Genomic DNA, 15,038 nt, shown 5'->3' on the forward strand with positions numbered 1-15,038 from the left:
AGCAAACAACACGGTCGTTGTAGTATAGTGGTGAGTATTCCCGCCTGTCACGCGGGTGACCCGGGTTCGATCCCCGGCAACGGCGATTTTTTTAATAAGTCTTTTTTTACTTTTTTGTAAATTAATTATTTAACGGGGCTCCGGTTTTGTGTACGATGTCGATTCTTGTCTCTTTGCCTACACTTTTCATGGACTGGGCATGTCCGCTAGTGGGCTGCCGATTCGCTGAGCATTGGCGCACATAGGAAGCCGAGGCACGCTGAAAAGAAAACATTGGCCGTTCCATCGTCATAATTAATAACAAAAAAATTGGGTACAGTATGCATGGGGCTCCAGTGCGTATTTATCATCCTTTTGGTTGCTGGAAAAACATAAAAACTTTACTTCACGTTTGATTTTGTAAAAAAAAACTGTACAAAAGAAAAAACAACATCCCACTCGAACCTCGTGTGTTTGGTGCCATGTGTTTCTTCTGCAGTGCATGCAGACACCTGTTAGTGCTAATTTGGGAATACTATTTTTCAAGGGTTTTTCATTTTTCTAAGAGAAATTAGTTAATTTTCTAATCCCATAAAAAATAATGTTGACAAACTAGCTCTCACTACAAAATTCTAGTGTTTTTTTATTCCTCTCCCTTGCATATGCATTTCTATCCTATTCAGGCTAGTTTGATAACCCCATAAACAAACATGCTGACATTTTACTAAGTTCTAGCTAACCGAATCGAAGTATTGTATACTTAACGTCGATCTCCTCAAAGCATGGAGGCGTCGGAAAAAGAATAAGATAAGACCCTGTTTGTTTCGGATTATAATATCTATAGATTATATAATTCAGCGCAAATAATCCAACAGATAAACAAACACCTAGATTATTAGTTCAGATTATATAATCTAAAGCCTAGATTATGATAATCTCATAATCTCCTCAAGAGTAGCTTATTTGAGATTATTTTGGTAAAAGACTCACTACTCATGGTTATATAAATAGAAATTACAATATATGTGGGGGACAGATATCCCCCGGGTCCACTAGAAGGATAAAAGACCTCACGAAAAGCCCAAGGGCCTGATAGATCGTAAGGTCACTCCTTCATGGGCCTGGGGAGGAACAATCAGTAAAGCAGATCGACGTAAGGCCGGGTCGGTGCAAGCCCGGATGGCTCCACAACGTCGAGCAAGTGACCACAACAGAAGATCCAACTTTCCCGCGCTGGAGCCCCGTACAACGGAACCAGGCAAGGATAAGTCGGGAAAATCATAGGAAGATAGGCTCAAACAGTTCACTATCTTTTAGGTGCACATTGTTATCATATCAGCTTGTATTGCCTCACGGTCGAATATATAAGGCCTAGGGGGCACCCCTTCAAGACGATCGAACTCACTACTCAGCCACCCACCCCAGTTTTCCACGTTCTAGCTTTAGGGAACTCCTTTGTAACCCATCACATAAAGCATACTCGCCAGGACGTAGGGTGTTACGCATCTCAAAGCGGCCTGAACCTATAAACACTGTCCATCGTTCCTCGTGCATCTGGCACGAACCATTTAGCTACAGTCGGTGACACCGTCCTACTCCTAAAACACCTTGAGGGGCAACCCCGGGTGTGCGGTCGGACCCAAAACACCGACAGCTGGCGCGCCAGGTAGGGGGTGTGTCGACGATCTAAGCTAGCTCAATGGCCGTCACCTTCCACAGCAAGATCACCCTCCGCCCCGGGTCTGTGTTCTGCTTTGGAACAATCTCATCCGTGGCAGACGAAGAAGGAACTCTACATCGCATCGCAGATCCGCCAAAGAAGAAATCTCCTCCAACAAACTCCGAGAATGTCGGAGTAAGGAAGGAAAAAGCGCAACCTCCAGCGCTCCGAAAAGAGAGCACCTTCAGCAAGCCAGGGACCGAGGGCCCGTTGACCCGGAGAACTCCACAGTCTACTTTCCCGACGAAAGAATGGACACAGATCGCAAGAAAGAAAGAGACTGGGAGGAAGCAAGTTGTCCTTTCCGTGCCTCCGCCCTCAAAGGAGAATGGAAAGAAGATCGCCACGACAGCCGCACCATTCTACCCCGACGTTCTTTTCATCGGAAGAGTGGAGTCGCCCCCCGTATCCGACGATGAGCCGACCGCACCCGGAGAAGAACCACCTCAGCGGGAGTCCCGTCGACGAAGAAATCAGCGCCAAAACGTCCGACGACATCACCAAGCCGGAGAGCGGGATCCGGAGCAGCCTGTCTCACGGGATGAGGTCTCAGAGATAGGAGAAACTCCGGAGGAACGCGTCTTCAGAGAACGAAGGAACTCCAGACGACGCGATCGCCGACGAGTTCAGGAGCAAGCCGAGCAGGATGCGAGGCAACGCCGGGAAAATCCACTTTTCGGGCATAACCTGAATCCCGACTTCGCCCAAGCCATGAACACGCCGAGTGAAGTCGGAGGAGTACTAGCTCGGATAGCTGATGGTGATAGTCGCCTAGAGGGGGGGTGAATAGGGCGAAACTGAAATTTACAAATATAAACACAACTACAAGCCGGGTTAGCGTTAGAAATATAAACGAGTCCGCGAGAGAGGGCGCAAAAACAAATCCCAAGCGAATAAGCAAGTGAGACACGGAGATTTGTTTTACCGGGGTTCGGTTCTTGCAAACCTACTCCCCGTTGAGGAGGCCACAAAGGCCGGGTCTCTTTCAACCCTTCCCTCTCTCAAACGGTCCCTCGGACCGAGTGAGCTTCTCTTCTCAAATCAAAGCCGGGAACAAAACTTCCCCGCAAGGGCCACCACACAATTGGTGCCTCTTGCCTTGATTACAATGGAGTTGTGATCTCAAGAACAAGTGAGAAAGAAAAGAAGCAATCCAAGCGCAAGAGCTCAAATGAACACGACAAATCACTCTCACTAGTCACTAGGGTTTTGTGTGGAATTGGAGAGGATTTGATCTCTTTAGTGTGTCTAGAATTGAATGCTAGAGCTCTTGTAGTAGTTGAGAAGTGGAAAACTTGGATGCAATGAATGGTGGGGTGGTTGGGGTATTTATAGCCCCAACCACCAAACTTGACCGTTGGCTGGAGGCGTCTGCTCGATGGCGCACCGGACAGTCCGGTGCACACCGGACAGTCCGGTGCCCCTGCCACGTCATCACTGCCGTTGGATTCTGACCGTTGGAGCTTCTGACTTGTGGGCCCGCCTGGGTGTCCGGTGCACACCGGACATGTACTGTTTGATGTCCGGTGCACCGGTATGGGCCTGTCTGACGTCTGCGCGCGCTGCGCGCGCATTGAATGCACCGCAGGGAGCCGTTGGGGCCGAAGAGAGCCGTTGCTCCGCTGGTACACCGGACAGTCCGGTGCACACCGGACAGTCCGGTGAATTTTAGCGGAGCGACTGCCACGCGAACCCGAGGCTGGCGAGTTCCGGAGACCGCGCTTCCTTGGAGCACCGGACATGTCCGGTGCACACCGGACAGTCCGGTGAATTATAGCGCGCCGGCTTCCGAGAAATCCCGAGGGTGAAGAGTTTGAGTCTGAGTCCCCTGGTGCACCGGACAGGTACTGTTCACTGTCCGGTGGCACACCGGACAGTCCGGTGCGCCAGACCAGGGGTGCCCTCGGTTGCCCCTTTGCTCCTTTATTGAATCCAAAACTTGGTCTTTTTATTGGCTGAGTGTGAACCTTTTACACCTGTATAATCTATACACTTGGGCAAACTAGTTAGTCCAAAGATTTATGTTGAGCAATTCAATCACCAAAATTATTTAGGACTTAGGTGTAAGCCTAATTCCCTTTCAATCTCCCCCTTTTTGGTGATTGATGCCAACACAAACCAAAGCAAATAGAGAAGTGCATAATTGAACTAGTTTGCATAATGTAAGTGTAAAGGTTGCTTGGAATTAAGCCAATATAACTACTTACAAGATATGCAAGGAATGTTTCTTTCTTATTTAGTATTTTGGACCACGCTTGCACCACATGTTTTGTTTTGCAAATTCCTTTTGTAAATCCATTTCAAAGATCTTTTGCAAATAGTCAAAGGTAAATGAATAAGAGTTTGTAAAGCATTTTCAAGATTTGAAATTTTCTCCCCCTGTTTCAAATGCTTTTCCTTTGACTAAACAAAACTCCCCCTAAAAGAGATCCACCTCTTAGTGTTCAAGAGGGTTTTGATATACCATTTTTGAAATACTACTTTCTCCCCCTTTTGAACACAATAGGATACCAAATGATAAATACTTTTGAAAAGCACTAAGTTTTTGAATCTGGTGGTGGTGCGGTCCTTTTGCTTTGGGCTCATTTCTCCCCCTTTTTGGCATGAATCGCCAAAAACGGAATCATTAGAGCCCTCGAAGTAATTTCTTCCCCTTTGGTCATAAGTAAATGATTTAAGATTATACCAAAGACGAAATTCGGTCCTTTTGCTTTTGAGCTTTTACTCTCTCCCCCAAGGATGAAGTCCTTTTCTTTGATGCTCATTTCTCCCCCAAAGAATAGAGAGCTGCTCGGAGTGATGGCGAAGTATGAGTTACGGAGTGGAAGCCTTTTTCTTCGCCGAAGACTCCAATTCCCTTTCAATATACCTATGACTTGGTTTGAAATAGACTTGAAAACACATTAGTCATAGCATATAAAAGAGATATGATCAAAGGTATTCAAATGAGCTATGTGTGCAAGCTAGCAAAAGAAATTTCTAGAATCAAGAATATTGAGCTCATGCCTAAGTCTGGTAAAAGATTGTTCATCAAGTGGCTTGGTAAAGATATCGGCTAATTGATCTTTAGTATTAATGTAAGAAATCTCGATATCCCCCTTTTGTTGGTGATCCCTAAGAAAATGATACCGAATGGCTATGTGCTTAGTGCGGCTATGCTCGACGGGATTGTCGGCCATTTTGATTGCACTCTCATTATCACATAGCAAAGGGACTTTGGTTAATTTGTAACCGTAGTCCCGCAGGGTTTGCCTCATCCAAAGCAATTGCGCGCAACAATGACCTGCGGCAATGTACTCGGCTTCGGCGGTGGAAAGAGCGACCGAATTTTGCTTCTTTGAAGCCCAAGACACCAAGGATCTTCCCAAGAACTGACAAGTCCCCGATGTGCTCTTCCTATTAATTTTGCACCCCGCCCAATCGGCATCCGAATAACCAATCAAATCAAATGTGGATCCCCGAGGGTACCAAAGCCCAAACTTAGGAGTATAAGCCAAATATCTCAAGATTCGTTTTACGGCCGTAAGGTGTGATTCCTTAGGGTCGGATTGGAATCTTGCACACATGCAAACGGAAAGCATAATGTCCGGTCGAGATGCACATAAATAAAGCAATGAACCAATCATCGACCGGTATACCTTTTGATCCACGGACTTACCTCCCGTGTCGAGGTCGAGATGCCCATTTGTTCCCATGGGTGTCTTGATGGGTTTGGCATCCTTCATCCCAAACTTGGTTAGAATGTCTTGAGTGTACTTCGTTTGGCTAATGAAGGTGCCCTCTTGGAGTTGCTTGACTTGGAATCCTAGAAAATACTTCAACTCCCCCATCATCGACATCTCGAATTTCTGTGTCATGATCCTACTAAACTCTTCACATGTAGACTCGTTAGTAGACCCAAATATAATATCATCAACATAAATTTGGCATACAAACAAGTCATTTTTAAGAGTTTTAGTAAAGAGTGTAGGATCGGCCTTGCCGACTTTGAAGCCGTTAGTAATAAGGAAATCTCTTAGGCATTCATACCATGCTCTTGGGGCTTGCTTGAGCCCATAAAGCGCCTTAGAGAGCCTATAAACATGGTTAGGATACTCACTGTCTTCAAAGCCGGGTGGTTGCTCAACATAGACCTCTTCCTTGATCGGTCCGTTGAGGAAGGCACTCTTCACGTCCATTTGATAGAGCTTAAAGCCATGGTAAGTAGCATAGGCCAATAATATGCGAATTGACTCAAGCCTAGCTACGGGTGCATAGGTTTCACCGAAATCCAAACCTTCGACTTGTGAATACCCTTTGGCCACGAGTCGAGCTTTGTTCCTTGTCACCACACCATGCTCATCTTGCTTGTTGCGGAAAACCCATTTGGTTCCTACAACATTTTGGTTAGGACGTGGAACTAAATGCCATACCTCGTTCCTCGTGAAATTGTTGAGCTCCTCTTGCATCGCCACCACCCAATCCGAATCTTGAAGTGCTTCCTCTACCCTGTGTGGCTCAATAGAGGAAACAAAAGAGTAATGTTCACAAAAATGAGCAACACGAGATCTAGTGGTTACCCCCTTATGAATATCGCCGAGGATGGTGTCGACGGGGTGATCTCGTTGGATTGCTTGGTGGACTCTTGGGTGTGGTGGTCTTGGTTCTTCCTCATCCTCCTTTTCTTGATTATTTTCATCTCCCCCTTGATCATTGCCATTATCTTGAGGTGGCTCATCTTGTTGATTTTGCCCTTCATCATCTTGAGCCTCATCCTCATTTTGGGTTGGTGGAGATGCTTGCATGGAGGAGGATGGTTGATCTTGTGCATTTGGAGGCTCTTCGGATTCCTTAGGGCACACATCCCCAATGGACATGTTCCTTAGCGCGATGCATGGAGCTTCTTCATTACCTATCTCATCAAGATCAACTTGCTCTACTTGAGAGCCGTTAGTTTCATCAAACACAACGTCACATGAGACTTCAACTAGTCCACTGGACTTGTTAAAGACCCTATATGCCCTTGTGTTTGAGTCATAACCAAGTAAAAAACCTTCTACAGTTTTAGGAGCAAATTTAGATTTTCTACCTCTTTTAACAAGAATAAAGCATTTGCTACCAAAAACTCTAAAATATGAAATGTTGGGCTTTTTACCGGTTAGGAGTTCATAGGATGTCTTCTTGAGGATTCGGTGAAGATATAACCGATTGATGGCGTAGCAGGCGGTGTTGACCGCTTCGGCCCAAAACCGGTCCGGTGTCTTGTACTCATCAAGCATGGTTCTTGCCATGTCCAAAAGAGTTCGATTCTTCCTCTCCACTACACCATTTTGTTGAGGTGTGTAGGGAGAAGAGAACTCATGCTTGATGCCTTCCTCCTCAAGGAAGCCTTCAATTTGAGAGTTCTTGAACTCCGTCCCATTGTCGCTTCTTATTTTCTTGATCCTTAAGCCGAACTCATTTTGAGCCCGTCTCAAGAATCCTTTTAAAGTTTCTTGGGTTTGAGATTTTTCCTGTAAAAAGAATACCCAAGTGAAGCGAGAATAATCATCCACTATTACAAGACAATACTTACTCCCGCCGATGCTTATGTAAGCAATCGGGCCGAATAGATCCATGTGGAGTAGCTCAAGCGGCCTGTCGGTCGTCATGATGTTCTTGTGTGGATGATGGACTCCAACTTGCTTTCCCGCCTGGCATGCGCTACAAATCCTGTCTTTCTCAAAATGAACATTTGTTAATCCTAAAATGTGCTCTCCCTTTAGAAGCTTATGAAGATTCTTCATCCCAACATGGGCTAGTCGGCGGTGCCAGAGCCAACCCATGTTAGTCTTAGCAATTAAGCATGTGTCGAGCTCAGCTCTATCAAAATCTACTAAGTATAGCTGACCCTCTAACCCACCCTTAAATGCTATTGAATCATCACTTCTTCTAAAGACAGTGACACCTACATCAGTGAATAGACAGTTGTAGCCCATTTGACATAATTGGGAAACAGAAAGCAAGTTGTAATCCAATGAATCAACAAGAAAAACATTGGAAATGGAATGGTCAGGTGAAATAGCAATTTTACCCAAACCTTTGACCAAACCTTGATTTCCATCCCCGAATGTGATAGCTCGTTGGGGATCTTGGTTTTTCTCATATGAGGAGAACATCCTTTTCTCCCCTGTCATGTGGTTTGTGCACCCGCTGTCGAGTATCCAACTTGAGCCCCCGGATGCATAAACCTACAAAACAATTTTAGTTCTTGACTTTAGGTACCCAAACGGTTTTGGGTCCTTTGGCATTAGACACAAGAACTTTGGGTACCCAAACACAAGTCTTGGAACCCTTGTGTTTGCCCCCAACAAATTTGGCAACTACCTTGCCGGATTTGCTAGTAAGCACATAAGATGCATCAAAAGTTTTAAATGAAATGCCATGATCATTTGATGCATTAGGAATTTTCTTCTTAGGCAACTTAGCATGGGTTGGTTGCCTAGAGCTAGATGTCTCACCCTTATACATATAAGCATGATTAGGGCCAGAGTGAGACTTCCTAGAATGAATCTTTCTAATTTTGCTCTCAGGATAGCCGGCAGGGTACAAAATGTAACCCTCGTTATCCTGAGGCATGGGAGCCTTGCCCTTAACAAAGTTAGATAAGTTCTTTGGAGGGGCATTAAGTTTGACATTGTCTCCCCTTTGGAAGCCAATGCCATCCTTGATGCCAGGGCGTCTCCCATTATAGAGCATACTTCTAGCAAATTTAAATTTTTCATTTTCTAAGTTGTGCTCGGCAATTTTAGCATCTAGTTTTGCTATATGATCATTTTGTTGTTTAATTAAAGCCATATGATCAAGAATAGCATTAACATCAATATCTCTACATCTAGTGCAAATAGAAACATGCTCAATATTAGACGTAGAGGGTTTGCAAGATTTAAGTTCTACAACCTTAGCATGCAACATTTCATTCTTAGTTCTAAGGTCGGAAATAGTAGCATTGCAAACATCAAAATCTTTAGCCTTAGCAATTAAATTTTCATTCTCTAATCTAAGGCTAGCAAGAGATGCACTCAATTCATCAATCTTAGCAAGCAAGTCAATATTATCATCTCTAAGATTGGGAATTGAAACATTACAAACATGTGAATCAACCTTAGCATTTAAAATAGCATTTTCATTTCTAAGGTTGTCAATCATCTCACGGCATGTGCTTAGCTCACTAGACAATTTTTCACATTTTTCTACTTCTAGAGCATAAGCCTTTTTAACCTTAACATGTTTCTTGTTTTCTTTAATTAGACAATCCTCTTGGGAGTCCAAAAGGTCATCCTTTTCATGAATAGCACTAATCAATTCATTTAGTTTTTCTTTTTGCTCCATGTTAAGATTGGCAAAGAGAATACGCAAATTATCCTCCTCATCACTAGCATTATCATCACTAGACGATTCATATTTAGTGGAGGAGTTGGATTTAACCTTCTTCTTTTTGCCGTCCTTTGCCATGAGGCACTTGTGGCCGACGTTGGGGAAGAGAAGTCCCTTGGTGACGGCGATGTTGGCGGCGTCCTCGTCGTCGGAGGAGTCGCTTGAGCTCTCGTCGGAGTCCCATTCGCGACAAACATGGGCATCGCCGCCCTTCTTCCTGTAGTACCTCTTCTTCTCCTTTCTTCTCCCCTTCTTGTCGTCGCCTCGGTCACTGTCACTAGACATAGGACATTTAGCAATAAAATGACCGGGCTTACCACATTTGTAGCAAACCTTCTTGGAGCGGGACTTGTAGTCTTTCCCCCTCCTTTGTTTGAGGATTTGGCGGAAGCTCTTGATGACGAGCGCCATCTCCTCATTGTCAAGCTTGGAGGCGTCTATTGGTTGTCGACTTGGTGTAGACTCCTCCTTCTTTTCTTCCGTCGCCTTGAATGTAACGGGATGAGCTTCGGATGGGTCACCAAGCTCGTTGATTTTCCTCGAGCCTTCTATCATGCACTCAAAACTTACAAAATGCCCGATAACTTCCTCGGGGGTCATTTTAGTATATCTAGGATTACCACGAATCAATTGAACTTGAGTGGGATTTAGAAAAATGAGAGATCTTAAAATAACATTTACCACTTCGTGGTCGTCCCACTTCTTGCTCCCGAGGTTGCGCACTTGGTTTACCAAAGTCTTGAGCCGGTTGTACATGTGTTGTGGCTCCTCCCCTTTGTGAAGCCGGAACCGACCGAGCTCCCCCTCGATCGTTTCCCGCTTGGTGATCTTGGTGAGCTCATCTCCCTCGTGCGCAGTTTTGAGTACATCCCAAACCTCCTTGGCGTTCTTCAACCCTTGTACTTTGTTATATTCCTCTTTACTTAGTGAGGTGAGGAGAATTGTTGTGGCTTGTGAGTTGAAGTGCTCGATTTGGGCTACCTCATCCTCATCATAGTTCTCATCCCCTACGGATGGTACCTGCGCACCAAACTCAACAACATCCCATATGCTTTTGTGGAGCGAGATTAGATGAAATCGCATTAAATCGCTCCACCTAGCGTAATCTTCACCATCAAAAGTTGGTGGTTTGCCTAGTGGGACAGAAAGTAAAGGTGTATGTTTGGAAATGCGAGGGTAGCGTAGGGGGATCTTACTATACTTCTTGCGCTCTTGGCGCTTAGAAGTGACGGAGGGCGCATCGGAGTCGGAGGTCGATGTTGATGAAGTGTCGGTCTCGTAGTAGACCACCTTCCTCATCCTCTTGTGCTTGTCGCCTTTCCGATGCGGCTTGTGGGAAGAAGATTTTTCCTTCTTCTCTTTGTGGTGAGAAGAAGATTTCTTCTCCTTCCCTTTGTTGGAGGAGCTTTTCTTCTTCTCCCTCCTTTTGGTGCGGGACTCTTCCGATGAAGTGCTCCCGTGGCTTGTAGTGGGCTTTTCGCCGGTCTCCATCTCCTTCTTGGCGTGATCTCCCGACATCACTTCGAGCGGTTAGGCTCTAATGAAGCACCGGCCTTTGATACCAATTGATAGTCGCCTAGAGGGGGGGTGAATAGGGCGAAACTGAAATTTACAAATATAAACACAACTACAAGCCGGGTTAGCGTTAGAAATATAAACGAGTCCGCGAGAGAGGGCGCAAAAACAAATCCCAAGCGAATAAGCAAGTGAGACACGGAGATTTGTTTTACCGGGGTTCGGTTCTTGCAAACCTACTCCCCGTTGAGGAGGCCACAAAGGCCGGGTCTCTTTCAACCCTTCCCTCTCTCAAACGGTCCCTCGGACCGAGTGAGCTTCTCTTCTCAAATCAAAGCCGGGAACAAAACTTCCCCGCAAGGGCCACCAAACAATTGGTGCCTCTTGCCTTGATTACAATGGAGTTGTGATCTCAAGAACAAGTGAGAAAGAAAAGAAGCAATCCAAGCGCAAGAGCTCAAATGAACACGGCAAATCACTCTCACTAGTCACTAGGGTTTTGTGTGGAATTGGAGAGGATTTGATCTCTTTAGTGTGTCTAGAATTGAATGCTAGAGCTCTTGTAGTAGTTGAGAAGTGGAAAACTTGGATGCAATGAATGGTGGGGTGGTTGGGGTATTTATAGCCCCAACCACCAAACTTGACCGTTGGCTGGAGGCGTCTGCTCGATGGCGCACTGGACAGTCCGGTGCACACCGGACAGTCCGGTGCCCCTGCCACGTCATCACTGCCGTTGGATTCTGACCGTTGGAGCTTCTGACTTGTGGGCCCGCCTGGGTGTCCGGTGCACACCGGACATGTACTATTTGATGTCCGGTGCACCGGTATGGGCCTGTCTGACATCTGCGCGCGCTGCGCGCGCATTGAATGCACCGCAGGGAGCCGTTGGGGCCGTAGAGAGCCGTTGCTCCGCTGGTACACCGGACAGTCCGGTGCACACCGGACAGTCCGGTGAATTTTAGCGGAGCGACTGCCACGCGAACCCGAGGCTGGCGAGTTCCGGAGACCGCGCTTCCTTGGAGCACCGGACATGTCCGGTGCACACCGGACAGTCCGGTGAATTATAGCGCGCCGGCTTCCGAGAAATCCCGAGGGTGAAGAGTTTGAGTCTGAGTCCCCTGGTGCACCGGACAGGTACTGTTCACTGTCCGGTGGCACACCGGACAGTCCGGTGCGCCAGACCAGGGGTGCCCTCGGTTGCCCCTTTGCTCCTTTATTGAATCCAAAACTTGGTCTTTTTATTGGCTGAGTGTGAACCTTTTACACCTGTATAATCTATACACTTGGGCAAACTAGTTAGTCCAAAGATTTATGTTGAGCAATTCAATCACCAAAATTATTTAGGACTTAGGTGTAAGCCTAATTCCCTTTCAGATGGACTCCCTCGGACTCCCGATGCCGAAGGCTATCGACGATTGTTCACCCAAGCAGCCAACCATCTTCTACCTCTCGCTCATCCGCCGAACGATCTGCGACACACCATCAACAGTCGCCGAGATGCGCGAAGCTCCATCAATGCTTCGCGTGAACGACGACATGAGAACGAGATCTGCCGCCGAGAGGAGTACGACAGAGATCACGACATCCCAGCTTGGAGTCATGCCGCCAGAACTGAGTCGGCAACGGCCTCGACTGGTGGTACTACCCGGGGACGATCGAGGGACCACGACAACTACTCCCCTCCCCGGGACAAACATCATCCCCGACGACAGGAGGACACATGTGGAGTGTCTGCCCTTACTCCACGCCTTAGGGCCATTTAGTGGCCCCCTAACTTCAAGGTATCCAATGTCGACAAATATGAACCTAAGCAGGATCCAGGAGGTTGGCTGGCCGTCTACACCATCACCGCTCGAGCCGCCGGAGTGTCCGAGGACGTGATGACCGCGTACTTACCCATTGTCCTCGGACAAGACGCACTACAATGGCTGCGACATCTACCCCGACACTGCATCGACGACTGGAGCGACTTCAGTCGACGCTTCACCGCCAACTTTCAGTCCCTCTCCGACAAACCAGCGCAACCATGGGACCTCAAATCCGTCAAGCGCCCGGGGAACGAAACTCTCCGTTCGTACCTCAAAATGTTCCAGACCATGAGAAATCGTATCCCCGAGGTCACGGAGGCGGCCGTGATCGAGGACTTCTACAGGGGGTCCAATGACTCGGCCTTCGTCCGGGCCATATTGCAGAAAGCGCCGACTACCTCCGAACAGCTGTTCCGGGAAGCCGACCTCTACATCACCGCCGACGAACGAGCTCAAGACCTCATCGGGGGAGCGAAGCCCACATCGGTAGCACCACGACGCGACGCGAACCAGCAACCCGACAAACGCTGGGAGAAGAGACCGCGCGAAGAAGTGCACGCCGCCGGACCACCTGCCTCTCGCGCCCGGGGAGGACCCCGCGGAGGCGAGCGCACGCTGGACGACATCCTCGACGCCCAGTACCCATACCACAAGGACATGCGCCACACTCTTCGGAATTGCAGGGATTTCAAACACTCCATCGAACACGGCCGACCCTTCCAACCTCTACCTCCTCCTCCACCGCGGGGAGGACCAGAAGAACCACGACAACCCCAACGGCAGGAGGAGGGAGGAGGAGGAGCCTTCCCGCGCGTTGACAGGGAGGTCAACGTCATCTTTGGCGGGCACGGATCGCGGGAGAACAGAAGACTACAAAAGCTCAACGATCGCCAGATATTGATGGCGACCACCGGTCCTCCCGCTCCGTACCGATGGTCGGAGCACCCGATCACCTTCACTTGGGCAGATCAATGGCTCAACTTCGACCACCCAGGCAAATACCCGCTCCTCATCGATCCGGTGATCCGAGAGAGCAGGGTGAAGAAGGTGTTGGTGGACGGGGGGAGCAGCATCAACGTCACCTTGCCCCGGACACTCCAAGGCTTGGGAATTCACCTCAAAGAGCTCCACGAGTCAAACAATCCTTTCTTCGGTATCGTGCCGACTGAAGGGGAATACCCGCTGGGCCACATCTACATGCCCGTCACCTTCGGAACTCCGGAGAACTACAGAATCGAGTTCCTGAGGTTCGAAGTGGCGAACTTCGACTGCGGGTACAACGCCATCATCGGGAGGCCGGGATTGGCAAAATTCATGGCCATTCCGCATTACACGTACATGATATTGAAGATGCTGGGGCCGCAAGGAATCATAACTGTGCGCGCTGACTTCCAAGGCGCCACAGAGTGTTTCCGAGTAGCCATCCAGGCGGCCCTCACCACCAAACCGTTGGCGACTTCTTCAACGCAGGCAAACTCTAAGCCTAAGGAAAACCTTGCTGCACCAGCGAATGAAGCTCAAGCCGCGACCTCTATACGGCCGATTGAAGAAACTAAAAGAATCAATCTTGGATTCGCTGATGAGCGCAAGACTGCCATCATCAGCTCCAGCCTGGACGATAAATAGGAAGGCGCGCTCGTCCAGTTTCTGCAAGATAACCGAGACGTATTCGTATGGCAACCTGCGGATATGCCGGGAGTCCCGAGAGAACTGGCCGAGCACAAACTGAAGGTCTATCCCCAGGCAAGGCCGATCCGGCAAAAACTACGTCGTTTCACGCCCGACAAGAGAGAGGCCATTCGCGCTGAGCTGGCCCGCTTGGTCGCGGCTGGGTTCATTAGAGAGGTATTACATCCCGAGTGGTTAGCCAACCCTGTTCTTGTACTAAAAAAGAATAGAGTGGATTGGCGCATGTGCGTCGACTATACGGATCTCAACAAACATTGTCCAAAGGATCCCTTCGGGCTCCCTAGGATAGATCAGGTGGTAGACTCCACCGCTGGATGTTCTGTGCTGTCTTTCTTGGACTGCTACTCCGGATACCATCATATTAGTTTGGCAAAGGAAGACGAGGAAAAAACATCGTTCATCACTCCATTCGGTGCTTTCTGTTATACCTCCATGTCGTTTGGCCTCAAAAACGCTGGAGCGACTAATCAAAGAGCCATTCAAACATGCTTAGCCGATCACTGGGGCAAGCGTGTGGAAGCCTACGTAGATGATGTGGTAATCAAAACGGAGAACTCAGAAAACTTCATCGAAGACTTACAACTGGTTTTCAACAGTCTGCGGCGATATCGATGGAAGCTTAATCCCGAAAAATATGTCTTTGGGGTACCAGCAGGAAAGCTACTCGGATTTATTGTCAGCCACCGGGGAATTGAAGCTAATCCGGATAAGATTGAAGCTATCATGAAAATGGAGGCACCGCGATCACAAAAGAAGGTTCAGCGACTTACCGGATGCATGGCAGCTCTGAGCAGATTTATATCCAGACTGGGAGAAAAAGGTTTACCATTTTACAAGCTACTCAAGAAGGTGGATAAGTTTCAGTGGACTTCAGAAGCACAGGAAGCCCTAGATGCACTGAAAAAATTCTTGACAACGCCGCCAGTACTGAA

At 47.8% G+C, this 15,038-nt stretch overlaps 1 non-coding gene across 1 annotated transcript; it reads left to right on the forward strand.

The window, feature by feature from the left end:
• The first annotated feature begins 13 nt into the window (after positions 1 to 13).
• Positions 14 to 85, forward strand: TRNAD-GUC (transfer RNA aspartic acid (anticodon GUC)). The gene has a single exon. It is a non-coding gene; the product is annotated as a tRNA-Asp (tRNA).
• Positions 86 to 15,038: the final 14,953 nt, after the last annotated feature.

This window comes from Zea mays, chromosome 8 (assembly GCF_902167145.1).
Source record: "Zea mays cultivar B73 chromosome 8, Zm-B73-REFERENCE-NAM-5.0, whole genome shotgun sequence".
Lineage (NCBI taxonomy): Eukaryota > Viridiplantae > Streptophyta > Magnoliopsida > Poales > Poaceae > Zea > Zea mays.